General features: G+C 34.9%; 1 long non-coding RNA gene across 1 annotated transcript in view; it reads right to left on the bottom strand.

The window, feature by feature from the left end:
- The window catches only part of LOC141560576 (uncharacterized), a 43,991-nt gene that overhangs the window by 22,416 nt on the left and 733 nt on the right, over window positions 1-20,842 (bottom strand). The window contains exon 2 of the long non-coding RNA XR_012487747.1: window positions 15,361-15,562. This is a non-coding gene — a long non-coding RNA (uncharacterized LOC141560576). The remainder of the gene's footprint in view (window positions 1-15,360; window positions 15,563-20,842) is intronic.

Here is a 20,842-nt window from a genome sequence, read left to right as displayed (position 1 = left end):
TGTCCATCTTAAAAAATGCCCTTCAACAACAATTATTTTTCTTTTTTAATCATCTTTGCCAATCCAAAAAATGTGACATAGAACATTTGAACTGCTTTAATTTGTATGTCTCTTTATGATTTGGAGGACTCTTTTTTTTTTAATGCGGTTATTGATAGCTTGCCTTTCTTGTTTTGAGTCCTATCTGTTTGCATCCTTTGACATTTTTATATTGGGTAACAAATGACTTCTTAATTGTTAAATCTAGCTTCCTTTTTTTCCTTTGAGACTTTATTCTCTCTCACATCTCTAAAGCTCTTATACTATTGATTATTTCTTCTTATTGGATCATCTCTCCTTCCTTGGTTTCAGAAATACAATACTATTTGATTCTCCTATATTTTTAATGGATTCTTCTCTGGATTCTTCACTATTAATCATCATTTTAATACCTTAATATGGGTGTTCATTAAAGAACTATTTTCCTTTTCTCTCACTTCTCACCTCAGTGCAACTGATAACTCCAATTATCACTCCTATGTACATGATGTCCAAACCTAAATCTACTGGAAAAAAAAAAAGACAGAATGTTGCAGAGTAGAGAGTAATCACTGTTGTCTTGGGTGACTAGGAAGGGTTTACTAAAGAGATGGCTCTGCAGTTAGGTCTTATAGATAAATGATGTTTGGATAGACTGGAAAGACCTGAACAAAAGGAGTGATAGCCTACTCAAATAGAAGTATACCAGTTTGACAACTTTAGCAAAATTGCAGGATATAAAATATAACCACATAAATCATTGGCATTGCTATATGTTACCAGCAAAGCCAAGAAGGAAGAGATAGAAAGAGACATCCCAGTTAAAATCACTATAGATAATATAAAATATTTGGGAGTATACCTGCCAAGACAATCCCAGGAACTTTATAAATACAATTATAAAACATTTCCTCAAATAAAGTTAGATCTAAATAATTGGAAAAATATCAATTTCTCATGGGTAGGCCAAGCTAATATAATAAAATGATAATATTCCCTAAATTAATCTACTTATTCAGTACTCTACCAATCAAACTCCTAAGAAATTATTTATAGATCTAGAAAAAATAATAACAAAGTTCGTCTGGAAGAACAAAAGGTCAAGAATTTCAAGGGAATTAATTTAATAAAACTATATTATAAAGCAGAAGTCAACAAAACCATTTGGTACTGGCTAAGAAATAGAGTAGTTGATCAGTGGAATAGGTTAGGTTCACAAGATAATAACAGTTAATGACTATAGTAATCTAGTGTTTGACAAACCCAAAGACTCGAGGTTCTGGGATAAGAACTCAGTATTTGGCAAAAAATTGTTGGGAAAATTGGAAAAATAGTACAGCAGAAACTAGGCATTGACTACCACCTTACATCTAAACCTAATTTAATACCAAGATAAGATTGAAATGGATTCATGATTTAGATACAAAGGGTGATATTATAATTATAATCAAATTAGGAGAACAAGGGATAATCTATCTCCCAGATCTGTGGAGAAGGAAGGAATTTATGGCCAAAGAATTAGAGAACATTATGAAATGAAAAATGGATAATTTTGATTATACTAAGTTAAAAAAATTTTGTACAAATAAAATCAATGCACACAAGATTAGGAGGGAAGCAGAAAACTGGAGGGGAAATTTTACATCCAAAGGTTCTGATATATATTTCTAAAATATATAAAGAATTGACTCAAATTTATAAGAATACAAGTCATTTCCCAATTGACAAATAGTCAAAGAATATGAACAATTTACAGATGAAGAAATTAAAGCCAATTGTATCATAAGAAAAAAATGCTGGAAATCACTATTGATTAGAGAAATACACAAATTAAGACAATTCTGAGGTACTACTTCATACCTCCCAGATTGGCTAAAATGATAGAAAAAGATAATGATAAATGTTGGAGGGATGCAGGAAATCGGTGACATTAATGCATTATTGATGGAGTTGTGAACTGATCCAACAATTCTGGAGAGCAATTTGGAACTATGCCTAAAAGGCTACCCTTTGTATAATCTTTGATTCAGCAATGTCTCTATTGGGTCTGTATCTCAAAGAGATCATAAAAGAGGGAAAAGGACTCCCCCCATGTACAAAAATGTTTATAACAGTCTTTTTTATACTGGCAAGAAATTGGTAACTGAGTGGATGTCTATCAATTTGGAAATGGTTGAATAAGTTATGGTATATGAATAAACATTATAAGCAGGTTGATTTTTTTAAAAGTCTGGAAATATTTACATGAATTGATGCTGAGTGAAGTGAGCAGAACCAAAAGAATAATGTACATATTAGCAAGAAGATTATATGATAATCAACTAATGGTTGGCTTTTCTCAACAATGTGATGATTAAAGGCAATTCTATAGACTTGGAATGGAAAATGACATCCACATCCAAAGAGAGAGCTATGGAGACTGAATAGGGATCAAAACATAGTGTTTTCACTTTTTTGTTTGTTTTTTGTTTCCTCTTACCCTTTTGATCTGATTTTTCTTATACAATATAACAAATATGGAAATATATTTAAAAGGATGATACATGTTTAATCTGTAACAGATTTTTTGCTGTCTTGGGAAGGGAGGAGGGAAGGGAAGGAGGGAGAAAAAATATGAAACAAAATTTTACAAAAATGAATGCTGAACACTATCTTTATCTGTATTTGGAAAAGTAAAATATTACTGAGAAACATTATTTAAAAAAAAAGAAGTATTCCTATTTGAGACAATGCATTGGACATAAACATCATAGAATCATAGATCCAAAAGCTGGAAATGATTTCCGAAATATCTGATTACAACTCTTATACTCTACAGATGAAGAAACTCAAGCTCAAGAAGATTAAATGACTTGCTCAAAGTCAGAAAGACATTAATTATTAGAAGTAATATCTGTATGCAGCCCTTGACTTCAGAGCCATCGTACCAACTCTTAAAAATTATGTGTAGCTGGATCCTTCTATTATCCTGATGATCTAATCATCTTTGGATTCAAATTTCTAATAAAATTCTTCAGAGCCCAGACTATCAAAGTTCTTCTCTTTTAGAGTAGTTAGAATTTTACTTTTTAGTTCCAACCAGCACTTATCATATGACTTTTTATTGCAAGCAAAACATGAATAATTTACTCAAAATATCAAGTATTTTGATATCAAGAAAGTACCAAGGGGGAAAAAAAAAAAAGTAGAAAAAACTGAAAGCTCCCTCAAAGACAGCCTCTTTCCATACACATCTGGCAGGAAAGCACTGGTCTCAGCATATCATGGCAGACTGGAGATATTCACAGCCAGGTTTCAGGATAGAGAACCTGGGAGTATTGTAAAAAGCTTTCTTATTTCCCCTGGAATTTCCCTCCCTGGCTCAAACCTTCCTCCTTGGCCCTGATAACCCTTAGTTTCCTCTGGTGGCTCCTGGCTAGAGTCTCTGACATAGAAGAAGGCAACATGTTTCCCCTAAGCTGTTAGAACCTAGTCCAGCCAGAATCCCAAGTCTGGTAGAGCAGAAAAGGAAGAGGAAGACCTATAAATCTCAAACCACACAAAATGCAGTACAGCATGGCATGGGAAGATCCCTAAGGATCAATAGTCATTGTCTTTCCAAATTGTTTGCTTTCTTCCTGGAGGGCTTTTTCAAAAATTCTTCCCAGAAAAGTCACCAAATTGTGTGCATTTTCATAGCCTGATGAGATTCTGGTAGGTCCTTGAGAGACTCCATATTTGAATGAAGGGTTGATGAATAGAATTCAAGTAATAAAGAAGGGGGGTAGAAATGGAAACTGATGCAATCTCCCACTTGGAAGAGGTTGGGGAACTTGTACTCCTAATTTGGAGCACCCACAGACATTCTGTAACTGGTTCCAATCTGCTGAACACATACTAAAGATCATTTTTAATTGAACTCCTAAAAAGAATGAGAGTGCTTTAAAAAGGCACTAATTAGCCAGGCTCTGTTCCTGAGTCTGGCTTTTTCCTGACTCTCTGAATTTTTGTTAGAGACAATGCTGTAAGGGGAGTGACCTCAGATATTTGCTGATTTATAGTCTGTGAATTTGAGCTTTTGCTCTTTACTTGTTTGTGTTTATCCTTTCCCTGTTTTTAAGTAAAGGTGATTAGAGATAATATGCATTAAAAGATCAGGAGAGAAACTACCAGAATCCAGAAGTCCATGCCAGAATTTTCCAGAATACAGGTGGTGAGGAACAAAGTCACTTAACCTTATTTAAATCATCTGCGTAAGGCAGACTGAGTTACTGAGTATATACTAATTTGCCCTTGTAAAGGAGTTTTTCTGGAAACTGAGTGGATACCCATCAGTTGAGGAATGGCTGAATAAGTTATGAATAATAGTAACAGTTTTGTATGATATATGAATGTTATGGAATATTATTGTTCTATAAGAAACAATCAGCAGGATGATTTCGGAAAGGCCCAGGGAGATTTGCATGAACTGGTGCTAAGTAAAATGAATAGAATGAAGAGAACATTGCATACAAGAAGAAGAAGATTATACCATGATCAGTTCTGGTAGACATGGCTCTTTTCAACAATGAGGTGATTCAGACCAATTCCAATAGACTTGTGATGGAGAGAGTCATCTGCATCCAGACTATGGAAACTAGATGTGGATCACAACAAAGTATTTTCACCTTTTTTGTTGTTGTTTACTTGCTTTCTGTTTTCTTTTCTCATTTTTTCTTTTTTGATCTGATTTTTCTTGTGAAACATGATAAATGTAGAAATACATACAGAAGAATTGTACATGTTTAATATATATTGGATTACCTGCTGTTTAGGGGAGGAGATGGGAGGAAGGGAGGGAGGAAAAAATTGGAACATGAAGTTTTGCAAGGGTGAATATTGAAAACTATCTTTGTATATATTTTGAAAATAAAAAGCTATTTTTAAAGGAGCTCCTTATTCAAAGTTCCCTAAGCCAAGACGTCACAGGTCCAATTTTAAAAGTTTCCTATTTTTGACCTTTAGATCTTTTGTGCTTTATGCAGTTTTTGTGGTAAAGTAAATAAATTGCTATCTTTTAAAAATAATGTTTTCCAATGCATGCTTTTTTGTTTGTTCGTTTGTTTTATTTTTTAGAAGGACTCTTGCCCTCATGGGGAATCCCACACACAAACCAAGCCTAAGCTTTGTTTTAGAGATTTCCATGGTGTTTTTCTAAAATATGATTGGGATAGAAACTCTCTTTGAGGTCAGGGCCTTCAGGATTTAGTGTAGATCCAGAAAGGTAAGAGTTTTTCATGAGAGTTCTCTGATTAAGTGAACAAATGAAAGAATGGACAAACCAATAAATAAACACACACCATTCTAACTTGTTACAGTTCCACTGTGATTTTAAACTAAAATTGTTCTCAAAGTTAGAAGATCTAGAAAAAACTATATGATATTTAAAAAATGCTTTAAGATTTGAGATTGGATATTTGAACACCACAATGATTCTCTGATAATAGCAATTATTTTAAAAAGTTAAAAAATTGTCATTCTGTAGCCAGTCATAGTAATGATCATCTTTGTACCTACTAATCTGGTTCATGGTGATGGATTGCATATTTATCCTTTGAGACTGTACTCAAATCATTTCTAGTTTAGAAGAACTTTTTCTGAGCTTATGCCATAGTAACATAACTTTTGATATTTCAGGATCATCCACATAGCAAGAGGAGGAAGTAAAATGGAACCCTAGTGGAATAAAAATACTAAATGTGATACCTGTATCTAAAGTAATTTTACACATATTTATTTTTTACAGGAAGGGACAATTTTATACTGGAGTCATTAAAATTTTTTGTCTAAATCTATGATTTCACTAGTGTATTATACTAATGAGTGTGTTGACTCAAAGATATACCATTTTGGGTCTGATAGCCTTAAAGAGTTGCCTGAGGGCACTGAAAACTTGGCTCTGAGACTGTAGTTGTTGAACTGTTTCAGTAGTGTCCAGCTTTTTCTTAGTTGTTGTTATTGTTTGAATGTCTTGTTTTGTTTTTATAAAGATATTAGAGTGCTTTTCCATTTCCTTCTTCAGCTTGTTTTACAGATTAGGAAACTGAGGCAAACAAGAGGCAAACAAGGTTAGTTAAGTGACTTGTCCAGGGTCACTCAGCTGCCAAATATCTGAGGTCACATTTAAATTCAGGAAGATATCTTCCTGATTCTAAGCTAAGTGCTCTATGCACTAAGAGCTAAGTGCCTTAGCTCTTGGCTACACAGTATCAGATAAGGGTAGCTGGGTGGATCAGTAGATACAGTCCCAGACCCGAAGTCAAGAAAATTCCTCCTCCTAAATTCAAATTTAACCTCAGACATTCACTAGTTCTATAACCTTGGGCAAATCACTTACTCCTGTTTGCCTCAGTTTCCTCATCTGTAAAATGAACTGGAGAAGGAAAATTTTGACAAGAAAATCCCAAATGGAGTCACAAAGAGTTGGACATGATCAAAACAACTGAAAAACAAAACAAAAGCCCAAATACTACCACAACCACACAGTATCAGAAAGAGTTGAACCTAGATTGTCCTGACTCCAAGATTAATGTCCATCCACTATGACATGCTGTCATCGCATTTGGACACCATAAGGTTAACTAAATATTGTAAGTAATATGGATTTAATGAGGGAAGGAAGGAAGTGAAAGCAGCTCTGTTAGGAACTGCAGGAGAGACCTTTATTGGAATGAAAGCTTGAATCAATTTTTTTCCAACCACTTTTGGAAACATTGGCTTTGTAGGCAATCAAAAGAATGTGAGTGGGCAAATAAGTTGTGGCATTATCTCAAAAAGTCATATATTTTAGACACAAATGGAAAAGATCCTGATAACCAGCATAATAAAGCAAGTTAAAATCCAGAAATGTCATATTGCTTAAAGTAATCTGCAAGAGCTTAGTGGCTGAGGGCTCAAGATAGTATCTTTAGAGATAATCAGTATGTTACATTATCTTAAACAATGTTAAAGGTTTGCTGTAACTGCTAAATCACCTTCATTCTGGCTGGTTACTTGCTCTATTATTTCTAAGTTAGTGCTTCTGGGCTAGGAATTAGATTTTCTTGGCACAATTTTGACCTCTAGTAATAAAAATATACCAAGCCTGCTGACACCCAGGAATTTGATCCCTTGCTTTTTGACGTAGCCTGCTTTTCTTCTGGCACCATTATAAATTCTATCCTTTTAACAGGTTAAGCATAACAGAAACAGTATTGAGTTTACATGAGAAATGAGAATGAAATGAGAACATGAGTTTTTACAAGAGAAATGTGAACTCTCCTGTCATTCTCATGATCCTTTTATATTATTTTTTTCTGCTGAGACATGTGGCCAGTCCTTCTATCAGTATTGAATAAAAGGTCCTATATGTGCTCAGCACTAAGCTAGGGGATTTAAAGCAAGGTAAGAAGTGGTATCTGCCCTCTAAGAACAGACAATTTACTGGGACAGATGAGATGAATGCATTTGCCCTTTAAGGTCCTATCCAACTCTAAGGTTATGTAGGATCCTATGACAAATTATTTAAACAAACTGTCTGATTAAGTATTAAGTTATAGAGAGTAGATCATTAGGTTCTGTAGAGACGTTGGAAGGACTACTGTGGGCTGGCAGTTTAGAAAGATTTCATGGAAAATTTAGAAATGAGCATTTGAATAGGACTGGCTAGGAGAGGTGGTATTGTAGTATATTATCCAATTGGCTGGCAAATCTTTAATAGGGTATATAAAGCATCCTCCTGGAAAAGGCACTGGCTGTAATGATGTTGGCAAGAACATTTTTTTTGCTGATTTTCTGGGTATTTGCTCCTAGGGAGTGACTTTGTTTGTGGATCTCTTTCCTCCAGTGTCTTTCATTCCAGCTTGATTATCTCTTCCTACAAGGTTAGTACTAGGACCTTCTGTAATCGACAGTTTGGCAAAGCCTCAGAGTTCCTACTGTTGGCTATCAATTTCATCATTCTTGGCTGCTGTAATTGTTGCATGGGCTTAGAGGATATCTTTCCTGGTGATTCTTTGAGAGAGATTCAAATGAGTCTGGATAGCTTCTATCTCCTTAGGGATGCAGGTGTCCTATTGTTCAAAGAAATACCACACTTAGTTAAGCTCTTTACCTTACTGAATAGATCAACAATAATTATTCCTTATGGAAAGTGAAATGGCTGGGACTGACTTTAAGGAATCTCAGAAAGATCTAATTTCTATTTTTGAACCTGGTTTTCTTTAAATGTAAGTGGATCATTTTTATTTTTCATGTTGCTAGTGAATAGTTCAAGTAATCAGTGTTTTAGACAAACTGGACCTCTTTTTAAATAATGTTGATGAAACAGACCATGAGAAAGTAGAGATTCATTTCCATTCTCTGTATTAACTATCATACTTTAAACTAATACAAGTTGTCAGAAGTGATTTTTTTCTTTAATAACACTTGGTTTTGTTTTTTTTAAATTATACTTATCAATTCTTTGGTCAGTGCTTTACAAATATAATTGTCTTTATTTTTAAAAAGGCTACAGTAATAAAGAAAATGAAAAAGGCTTACACTATTCTATCATACCATTTTGAAATCTGAGAATCATTTAAGGGAAATAGAAAATTGCAACCTAAGAATTCAGTGTAGAAAAGTTGTGCTATAATGCATATTGAAATATGTTTAGAAGAATTGAACATGTTTAACCTATATCATATTGTTTGCTGTCTTGGCAAGGTGGGGAGAAGAGGGCAAAAAACTTGGAACACAAGGTTTTTGTAAAGGTGAATGCTGAAAACTATCTTTGAATGTATTTGGCAAAATTAAATACTATTAAAATAAAGAAAAAAAAGAAAAGTTATACCTTACCAATTATTAGGAAATCAACTTTTAAAACAATGGCAAAGGGGCACTATCATAAGCAAAAATTATTTATTTTTAAGTCTTTCAAATAAACTATTACTAACAAAATATCTAATTATGAAAATATAAAGTATCTAAGGAATTTTATATGTGGGGGAGCAGGATAGAGAATAGGTTTCCTTTATTTTGCTTGGACTGGCTGTGCAAGGGGCATTCTGATTGATTAGAGAGTTTTGTCTTGCTCTATTTCTGCCCCAGGCTAGGTCACCTCTCCTTAGGCAGTTCTGGTGGCCTACAATTCCTAGGAGTTCACCATAATAATTCTGTACTTAATCGGCATAGCAAAATGGTATCAAACTCAAATAGAAATAGATTCTTGCCTAAATATCTATTAACTTTAAAAAATCACAAATTAACATTATCATTTTTAAATTATATTTTTATTTATTTTGTTAAACATTTCCTAATTATATTTTAATCTAGTTCAGGCTGTACTCCAGAGTATTGGAGTGGCAGCTTGTGGCCCAAGGCTATGAGTAACATCTCTGGAATAGCACATTGTAGTTTAGAATTCCTGAGCTCAAGCAATCTTCACCTCTCTGGTAACAGGGATTACAAGGTGTGTGCTATTGTGCCAGTTTCTTCTATATGTTTTAATAGAAAGAACCTGAAATTCAGTTTAACCCTAATTCTGAGATTAATTAGCTTTGTGTATTCGGGAAAGTCGCTGATTTCCTTTTTTTTTTTTGAACCTCAGTTTCCTTATCTGTAAAATGAGCACTCAACAGGGTATGTTCTTGCTAGAGCAGATCATGAAAGTCTGTGGTACAGAAGATAGAGGACTGGGCATAGAATCAGGAAGATACATCTTCATGAGTTTAAATCTGACTTTAGACACTTAATAGCTGGGCAAGTCACTGAATCCTTTTTGCCTCAGTTTCCTCACCTGTAAAATGAGCTGGAGAAAGAACTTCTTCAGTAGCTTTGCCAAGAAAACCCCAAAATGGGGTCTCAAAGAGTTGGACCTTGGACAGACCAACTGAAATAACTGAACATAAAATTTCATTATTTCCTTTTCTTTTAGACTTTGAAAACTTTCAGACTTTCATTCTTTGTAAACAGTAAACACATTATGTAAATGCAAATACTTATCTAGCCAGATGACTATCTTTTAAAATTCTTCATCATAACTTATTCTATATTCTTACAATGTGATTACTTATTTTTAACATTTAAAGTTGGAAGATATTTTATACAATGTTTATTTAAACTTCTTGCACTTCTATAAAAAACAAACCAAACCAAATCAAACAATAACAATCCTCAACCCAACAACACTAGACCTCAAAAGCTAAAACTTAATGTGATCACTAACATATTCTGATGTTAACCCCTCAAAGGAGAAAAGTATATAGTCTTGCAACCAAATCACCAAATTCTTATCCCCATTACTATTGTCCTATTGAGAGACAATATATGGGGCTGGACTTTAATTTAGGGAGATGTGTGATCAAAACTTTCCTTTGGTGCTGACTAGAGTAATTGTGAGCATTTTTTTTTTTTACCAGTTCTGAACCATTGTTTCCTCATCTGTAAAATAAGAATAATGATAACTATAGAACTTATTTTACAGATGGTAGAGAGGTCAAAACAAAATGTTTGCAAAGCATTTTGCAAACTTTGAAATATTTTAAATGTTAATAATAATTATTAAGGAAATTTCCAAGGCCATAAAGGAAATGCTCTTAGAGGGATATGGAAAAAGATAACTATGTCCCTTGTTGAAAACTTGGCTAACAAAATGCACTTGAGTATTGTAAAATTATTCCAGGATATTCTCTACTGAGTGCATTTTCTTAAAGGTGTTTATTTTTAGTGTATGGGAACAATCTATAATATTTTTGGGGTAAAAATCCATAACACTCTTAGTCTCATCATTTATCCTGTACTTTAAACAGGATAAAAGTAGGCAGTCTATTTCTGAAGAGTAAGAGAAACATACATACATACACAAAATGATTAATGTGAGAACCACATTACTGGAAAACAATCCCCCTGGAGGAATGAATCAGCAAATAGAAGGCATTCATTGCTCTGAAGCAAAGGGATATTAAAGATCACTGAGATACTGCAAGACTTTTGCTATGTGGAAGAAACATTTTATGCTTGAAATGAGCAGCTCATCAAAGGTCTTGATTTTAATACCAATGTTTATAAGCTTTTCTAACAGAACAGACTTTTAGAAAACTAATATCTAGCTCTGAGCATATGCAGAAAATCTATATGAGAATGTGTAGATACTCAAAGCCTGAAAAGAAAGAAAAGGAAATGATGAAATTTTATGTTCAGTTAATTCAGTTGATCTGTCCAATGTCCAACTCGTTGAGACGCCATTTTGGGGTTTTCTTGGCAGAGCTACTGAAGAGGTTCTTTCTCCAGCTAATTTTGCAGATGAGGCAAAAATGATTACTTGCCAAGCTAGTAAGTGTCTAAAGTCAGATTTGAACTAATGAAGATGTATCTTCCTGATTCTAAGCACTGGGGAAATGTATTCAGTTTTGTTAAAAATGTGTGTGTGTGTGTGTGTGTGTGTGTGTGTGTATTCTTTTTAGGAGAAATTTGACACTGATGATGGAGGCAAGTGTTGGTCTGGACCTTTGGTTATAGTTTTGCACACACATGTATGCATTTATATGTACATATACATATATGTCCAACACATGTATGTTATACATGTGTACTGATATGAATGAATTTATGTATATTCAAAAACTAAAAAAATTAATTTTTTTTGCTTTTTTGTTTTATCTTTCTCTGGTTATACATGTATGTTCATTTTAAAAAATATATACACATTCTTTATGAATTACATTGGGAAAGAAAAATCAGACAAAAGGGAAAAGCCATGAGAGGAAAAAAAAAAAAAAAAACAGAAGAAAAAAGAAAAAAATTGAACACAGCATGTGTTGATTTACTTTCAGTCTCCATAGTTTTCTCTTTCGATGCAGATGGTACTTTCTATTCAAAGTTTATTGGGATTGCCTTGGATCATTGAACTGCTAAGAAGAATTAAGTCTTTCATAGTTGATCATCATTCAATTTTACTGTAACTATGTACAATGTATTCCTGATTCTGCTTGTTTCTCTCACAGTTCTTGTACATTTTTCCAGCCCTTTCCAATATCAGCTTGTTCATCATTTTTTATAGAACAATAATATTGTCTTACTTTCATATACCATTATTGCTTTCTTTTAAAGTGAAAATAATTCAGCCTAAGAACAGGTTATGCTCTCAGTCCAAAGACTAGCCTAACTAAATACAGGGCAGTTCATAGTTAATAGATATGCCATTAAGTGATGAATTATTTGGACAAGGTAACCCATGACACATATAAGAAAACAGAATAACTCTTGGTCCTCTTTAACTGCTTCCCCTCCCACAGAGATGGAAGTGGAAAAACAGGAAAGGAGATAGAGGGTATTAAGAATTACAAAGTTTTTAGACAAACTACTTGAAAATATTAATTAAATATTAGTAGTGTGATTGTGTAATCCTTATCTAAGAACCAAATAGCTGTGAAACTAAAATCAGAACTAACCACATCTGTGGACACCTTCTTTATAGAAATGAAAACAATTAGTCAATAAACATTAATTAAGTATCCAGCACTGTGGCTATACAAAGAAAGATAAAAGCTTCCTAATTTTCAAGCTCATATTCTAATGGTGGCTCTAAATCTATACAAACAGCAGGATCTTTTTTTTTTTTTTTTTTTTTTTTTTTTTTGAGGCTGGGGTTAAGTGACTTGCCAAGGGTCACACAGCTAGGAAGTGTTAAGTGTCTGAGACCAGCTTTGAACTCCGGTCCTCCTGAATTTAGGGCTGGTATTCTATCCACTGCACCACCTAGCTGCCCCCCAGCAGGATCTTTTTCAAAGAAGCTATTGTCTTGCCATAACTTCTTAATTTTGTGTTTGTGAAGTTAATGTTTTGAACTCAAAACTTAAGAATCTTATTTGATTCAGTCTAACATTTTAGTCTATCAAGATTCTTTTGGAGCTTGTCTTTGACATAATGTTAGGAAAAATGTTAAAGGAATCTATTCCACCAAAATCAGCCAGGCAATAACCATTTATTAAATAGTTAGTATACTCCAGGCATTGTACTAAATTCTGGGATACCAAGAAAGGCAAAAGCCAAGTACCTGAATAGCACATCTATCAAATAAGAAAGATAGAGGATAAATTGGAGCTAATCAATGGAGGAAAAGGCATTAGCATTCATCAGGAAAGACTTCTTGCATAAGATGAGACTTTAGCTGGAACTTCAAAGCCTGGGAAGCCATAAGGCAGAGATGAGGAGGTGACTGTGCCAGTTACGGAGAATAGCCAATGAAAATACCCAGAAACTGGAGTTGGAGAGTCTTCTTTGAGGGATGGCAAGGAGGCCAGTGCTATTGGATCACAGAATAGATGGTCAAGTTCGGGAAGAAGATTGGAAAGATAGGAGGGGGGATGTCAGGGTTTTTTTTTTTTTAATGTTTTAAAATAATGTGACATTTGGTCTTGATTGTGTCTAAATCCATTTCAATTTAAGAACTCAAACCTTAAACTTAACTCAGTTACCTTCAGAAGAATCCCTATACTTAAGTGGAGCACATTCTATGTATTACTAGTGTGGGGGTATGCAAAATAGCACATAGGTGATTAGGGAGAGTGAACCAGTGGTAGAACTGGTTCCTAGATTCCTGTTGCTCTAAGAAGATATATGATCATCCTCCCCCACACTCAAGTCTTAATTCCAGTTTAGTAAAGCATCTCCTGGGATAACATCCAAAGGTGTTAGTAACATTAATAATAGAGTCAACTCTTGATTATCCTTGTAAGTAATGTGGAGCCATAATGTGGCTAAATCCAATAATAATTTTAATTTGACTTTGAAGAGGTTTCTGTATTTACATTTAAATATGGGTGTCTGTCATGTTCTCACAGTTCAAAATACTTAAAATCATGATCCCACAGAAACAGGCTATCTTGACTTTCAGAGTAATACAGAGGGACTAGTCTAAAAGCAAGCCTGGGACTGCCATCCTTTATAAAGAAATAATGTTGGTTTGCTATCTTCTTAGGTTAGAATAGTAATTAGCTCTTTGATTGATATCTTCTTCCATGCAGAGGATATTTATTTTTATTTAAAAAGCCTAATCTTTCGGTTTCTGCTTGCTTGGGAATATAAAGACTTAATTTCTATCAGCAAAGTAGTTAACCAAATATAGGAAATGCTGATGTCAGTAATTTGAAAGCAAGGTTTGGATATTCAAGAATTTGGATAATTAAGACAATAATCAAGTTGAATGAAAAAAGAGTATGTGCTTAGGCATATAAATGCTAGGCAGTCAGGAGACATTTTTCTATTATTTTATGGTGAGTTAAGTATTGCTATGGATAGAATACCTGGATTTATAATTAAGGAAATTTCAGTTCATAATCTTTTTAAAATAATAGCTTTTTGTTTTCTAAAAATATGCAAAAATAGTTTTCACTATTCACCCTTGCAAAATCTTGTGTTCCAAATTTTTCCCCTCCCTTCCCTCTACATTCTCCCCTAGACAGTAAGTAATCCAATATGTTTAACATGTGCACATTTATCATGATGCACAAGAAAAATCAGATCAAATAGGGGAAAAAATGAGAAACAAAACAAAAAACAAGCAAAAAAACAACAAAAAAATGTGAAAATACAATATTGTGATCCATATTCCATTCCCATAGTCCTCTTTTTGAATGCAGATGACTCTCTTCATCACAAGACTATAAGAACTGCCATGAATCACCTCATTGTTGAAAAGAGCCAGCCAGCCAGAATTGACCATCAAATAATCTTGTTGTTGCTATGTACAATATTCTCTTGGTTCTACTTCATTCACTTAACATCAGTTCATATAAGTCTCTCCAGGTCTTTCTGAAATCACCCTGCTGATCGTTTTTTACAGAATAATAATATTCCACAACTTTCATATATCATAACTTACTCAGCCATTCCCTAACTGATGGGCAACCACTCAGTTTCCAGTTTCTTGACACTACAAAAAGGGCTGCCACATACATTTTTTCACATGTGGATTATAAGCCCAGTAAAAAAATTTTAAATTTTTATTTTATAACTCACAAATATTTTACCTTATGTATTCATAATGGATCAAAAATCCTTCTTACAGACAAAAATAGGCTAAACAATTAGATTGATTTAATTCACTCCTTTGGCATCTAGCAGCAACTAGAGTTCCAGCCTGGAGTCAGGAGGATCTGACTTCAAATTCAGCCTCACACACTTATCAGTTATGTAAAGTGACTTTCTTTGGGAAGCCACTTAACACTGTTTGCTCAGTTTGTCCTCTGTAAATTAATTGAGTTGGAGAAGGAACTGTCAAAACACTCCAGTATCTTTGTCATGAAAACACCAATGGGGTCACAAAGAGTTGGACATGACTAAACAATAAATTCATTTCTTTACCTTTTGAATTTGGATAAAATTTGATTCCTGTTAATTCAGAGCTGCAACATGAGAGAGGATTTCAGCCAACTCCTTTTCATGATGGCTTGTTGAGCATGGTTAAATGTCAAAGTCTACTTATCAATCATCTTAGAGACTTGGGCTAAAATCATCCATAGCTGTCATCTTTGCACTCTGCATTCTGTACACTGGTAGCAGACTCCTGTAGAATACAATATATGATATTTGCCAGACTGTGCTATTGGTAGATTTGCAATACATCAGCATAAATGTCATTGTAGTTTCTCATACTCTCAGCATTTTTAATAGTGTTCAGGGAAAAGATGGAGTTTTCTTCTGTCTTATAATTATAGACTTGAATCAATGAAAGATAATAGATCCTATATCAAACTCATACTCAGTATTTAGCAGTCCAAGGACAATGACTAGAGTATCTCTAAAAGGAAGGATGTTCTTCCCCACTATCTTAAAGGTCACTAAGAAGTGGTTAAAGTTATGTATGCTTCTAAGTTTGTCACCAACTCCACTGAGCTTAACTTCCTTTCCAGCTGCCTTGGAAGAATTGTCTTATTTTTCATCTGTTTAGCAACGAAGGAATGGATAGCATCACAGAGGCCCCAGTGTAAAGATACATCAATAATGAAATATTTCTTCAACTTTACTGGAGGCTTCATATCATCTTTTTCATAAAGAACCATACATGTAAGCCCATACTTGTGGGCAAGATTTCTAACTTGGGCATTCTTTGCAGCTACCACTATTTTCACAGATTTATCAATTGTCTAGATGTTTTTGATTGACTTCAGTTTTTTAGAGTTGCCATATTTCTGACTTGGGACCTTTGGGACTATTGAGCCCAGGTGAAGTCATATGTATGATAGCTTCAAAGAAAATGGTGATACTGACCTTGCTGAAGGTCAGATCACTTAAAGTTTCTCATTCTCAGTTTCATTATCCATAAAATATTTATAATAATAATAACACTTTCTTTGCTGGTATATTGAGGATGAAATGAAATAATTTATGGGAAATGCTTCATAACTTTACAATGCTATTATTATTAATGCCATCACCATCATCATTACTATCATCTAGATATGTGCATTGTACCACACTGAAAATAATTTATAATATGAATTATTTTGAACACATCCGAAGAACAAAGAAGACGTCTGAATAAAAAAAAAATTATGATTCTGGAGCCTGTGACTTTTGTTACAGGGCTTACAGGGACTCCTCACATCTTTTTCGCTCTAATACCATGACATCCTGAAACCTGAAGACAAGGTCTTACTTTGGACTATTCCCATACAGCCATAAAGTGGCTTGGATCACTTTCCTTCTCTCTCTCACTCTTCTCCCCATTCAATAAAATAGGGATCATTCCATAGGCAAAAGTTAGGTAAGGCAACACTGAAAGTCAAAGTCTCGCCTTTCTTCTCCTCTCTAAGTCAGTATCTGTATTTACCTGGGCAAGAGTCAGGGTTTGGGGAAGAAATTATCAAAACAAAGAAGAGAAAAACCTTCAGTAGTGGAATTTTAGGCAACAGGAGATTTTGTAGGCAAGGTCTTTCTAGAGCTGTTCAGATTACATATACCATATAAGAATATTGCTCATGGAGATAATATGTTAATATTTGTGATGACATTGAGCTCAACAGAAGATGAATGTTATACAATAATAAATAATATTAAAAAACTCAAAACCTCAAAACAAAGGATCTCACTAATCTGTAATATCTGCATTACAGGATAAATGGAATTTTACTTTTTTTTTTTTTTTTTTTTTTTAACAGCCTATTAAAAATCAGTTTCCTGAGTTGTGGCTAAATTTCCTTCCAGCTCTAAAAAAAAAATTCTATAATTATATTTCAAGGTGGTATTTATTCTCTTAAATAGATTTTGTTAGGTTAGTTGTTATTTTAATTGTAGTGTATAGCAACAAACTGCATTTATTTAAAACAATCAACAAATATTCATTTCCTTGTCTGTAGAGAAAAGGGATTGGGTTATTTATTAATCTTTTTTTTTTAATTACATGTAAAAAATTTTAACCTTCATTTTAAAAAATTGAGTTTCAAATTCACTGTGGCCTTTAATCAAGGTTTTTTGACTGACTGACTAGTAGTTCAAGGGAGAACTCATTCAGATATGGGTTGAATTTGAAGATTTTTGAGGTCCCTACTAACTTTCAGATTCTATGAAATCTGGGAACAGATAATGAATACTATTTAACACTTTATGACAGTTTGGAAAGCAGACAGATCAACAAATAATAATCGCAAAGAACTGTTTGTACTGATATGCTGGAGACAAGGAAAACTTATGTTAAATTTCTGGTATAAGCATTCACACTCCAAAAATCAGGAAAAGCTACAAATGTTGCCTTTATTGTTTTGCTTATTTCTATATTTGAGAAAATGATGGATAAAATGTTAATAATGAAAATTACATTTAAAAGTAATACATATCTTCTGATGGAAGTGGAAATCTTCAACATAAAGAAGATCCAACTCACTTCCAGTTGATCAATGATAGACAGAAACAACTACACCCAGAGAAGGAACACTGGGAAGTGAATGTAAATTGTTAGCACTACTGTCTATCTACCCAGGCTACTTATACCTTCAGAAGCTAATACTTAATGTGCAACAAGAAAATGGTATTTACACACATATATTGTCTCTAGGTTATATTGTAACACATGTAAAATGTATGGGATTACCTGTCATTGGGGGGAGGGAATGGAGGGGGGGGGATAATTTGGAAAAATGAATACAAGGGATAATATTATAAAAAAAATTACTCATGCATATATACTGTGAAAAAAAATTCTAAATAAATAAATAAATAAATAAATAAAAGTAATACATATCTTCTCTTCTAAGAGTCAGTTGTCAGATAATTTACCAGCACACCACTTTATGGCTGTATGGGAATAGTCCAAAATAAGACCTTGTCTTCAGGTTTCAGGATGTCATGGTATTAAAGAGAAAAGATGTGAGGAATCCCTGTAAGCCCAAAGTTCACAGGCTCCAGAATCATAGTTCTTTTCATTCAGATCTCTTCTTTGTTATCTTGGGATAGTAGTCCTCAAACTTTTTAAATAGGGGCCAGTTCTTTGCCCCTCAGACTGTGGGAGGGCCGGACTATAGTAAAAAGAAAAACTATGAACCTCAGCCCATCACCGGAAGTGTGTGTTGCTAACACGACTTTAGGTTGAACATCACTTCCGGTCTGATTTTGCCATAACCCGGTGGGCCGCATAAACGTCCTCAGCAGGCCGCATCTGGCCGGTGCGCAGCTTGAGGACCCCTGTCTTAGGATAAGACAACCTTCAGCTGTGTTTAAAAGAATTCATATCATAAATTATCTTCGTGTGGTACAATGTACATTTTTAGTTGTCTGCAACAAGTGACTGAACGTTGAATTGTCTACCAATTGTGACTGCTCTACTAATGGTTGCATACTATGTTTCATTTTATTAGCACAGTGCCAAACATGTAGGAGGTGCTTAATAGATGCTTGCTGATTAAGTCACTTTTTCTCACTTTAGATGGTGCACGTATCCTTCCCTTCTACATATTGGGAAGTCTCAGATTAAATGATTTGTCCACAGTCATAGAGCAAGTTAAAGCGGAACGCGGGCTTGAATCCAGGTCCCCTCTTCAATTCAGGAGGTCTTTTCACTATGTGTACATTTTGCTTGTGTGGAAGGCCATCTAAAGCCTGCTTTTCCTCCTAGTACTTTAGATGCCACATATGGCTATGATTTTCTTAGAGAAACGTCATGCAAATAAACAAAAGTTGAACGTCGATTGCAACATATAATTTATGGAGTAGTCTGTTTTAATTTTTCATTTTAAGTAGCCCAATTTTGGGTGAAAATACAATGCGGGTTAATAAACTGCAGAACTGTCACACAACCCCCCCAACTTTTTGAATTCCACATTTGCTTTTCAAGTAAATAGGAAAATGAGTTTGCTTTGTTTTGTTTTTTTTTCCCCGGGGCTAAATTCCTTTATCTACAAACTAGAGTACATTCCCATCAGATTTGTTCAAAATCTTAGACTTCTGTGTAAGTCAAATGTTTCTTAGACAGAAAATTACTTGGCAGTTTTCCCTGAGCCACTGAATCCCCTTTTGACTACTTCAACCTTGAGCTTCATTTGGAACTGGCAGAACTTCAATGAAAAATGGGTATTGACCCTGACAAGCAGAGTTGTTTGTTAATGTTAAAGCTTTAAAGCAGTCCATGTGCTTTTCCTTTCATCCCTCTTCCAGTGACCTGGGTGGAAGGTCCCTCATAAACTTCCCATCTCACGGGGCGAATGCTGCTTTACATGCACCTCCTTTCATACACAAGCCACAACAGCAATTGCGATATTCATGTGTGAATAGAGGTCATTTGGTTCTATAAAGGAAGACTTCTAGTAAAGAAAAAAACCGCGCTACAAAAATGTCTGGGAATCTAGGCAGGGCTGGCATTTCCTTTACCTTGCATCACTGCGGTAATTAAATATAATGCCAGTTTTACCAGGAGCTACAATGATTTGACTAAAATAATATTTATGTAAAAAGGTGTTCATTGATTTGAATAAAAGAATATTTATGTAAAAAAGGTGTTCAGATAAGGGAAAGCTTGGGATTAAAGCTAGAGGGGTGGGGGTTGGCTAAACCTATGTACTGCATGTTTTTGAAACTCCTCGAGGTTCAGAGGAAGGACCAGCAAAACCTGCCTCGGGAATAACCCCAAGAGGAGACCAGACAGGGGGAACGCCTCCTCCTTTGCCCTCCTACGCAGGCTTTTCTCCCGCAGGCGGAGTGCCAGCTTCAGACTTCTTCCGAACATGGCGAGGCAGAGCCGGCGCGTCACCCGGCTCCAAGCCCCTCCCCTTCCCTGAAACAGCCCCCCGGCCCCCACCGCGTCTGCGTCTGCCGCAGCGGGGTGTTTGGGCTCCTGGCTGGAGGAGGGAAGAAACATCCTCCCTAAGTCCTTGCTGCTTGGGTCCAAGCGAATGGAAAAAACGGGACTATCCAAACTATTCTCCAAACTTGAAGCAGCTCATGAAAAAAACATAATTTAAAAAAGAATAAATACATTTTTTAAAAAGGCAACCTCTCCATTGTTATTTTAAAAGTCCTTTGCCACTTCCCACCCCTACTTTCCCACCTCTAGCAGACTAGAGCAGCCATAGCAAAAGTAACTAGCGCTTTAAGAACTGCGCAGCGCTTTACGACAGCTTTGGGAGTGATATTACGCCCATTTCACAGATGAGTCAGACTGAAGCTACTCGTAGTGTCTGAGGTCGTTTTTGAACTCAGATCTTCCTGATAAAGAAGTTGGGAAAGTCGCTTTTGGGGAATGAAGAGGGAGGGGAATGGTCACCTCCGATGCTAATTGGCTTTGTGACAAAGGCTTTTTTGAGCAAGGAAAGAAGTGAAGTGCTTTGTGGTTTGGGGGTAAATTCGCCCCAGACCC

The sequence above is a fragment of the Sminthopsis crassicaudata genome, chromosome 3 (assembly GCF_048593235.1).
Source record: "Sminthopsis crassicaudata isolate SCR6 chromosome 3, ASM4859323v1, whole genome shotgun sequence".
NCBI classification, from domain to species: domain Eukaryota; kingdom Metazoa; phylum Chordata; class Mammalia; order Dasyuromorphia; family Dasyuridae; genus Sminthopsis; species Sminthopsis crassicaudata.
The sequence above is the reverse complement of the archived record's forward strand: the minus strand, read 5'-3'. Positions and strand labels throughout refer to the sequence as shown.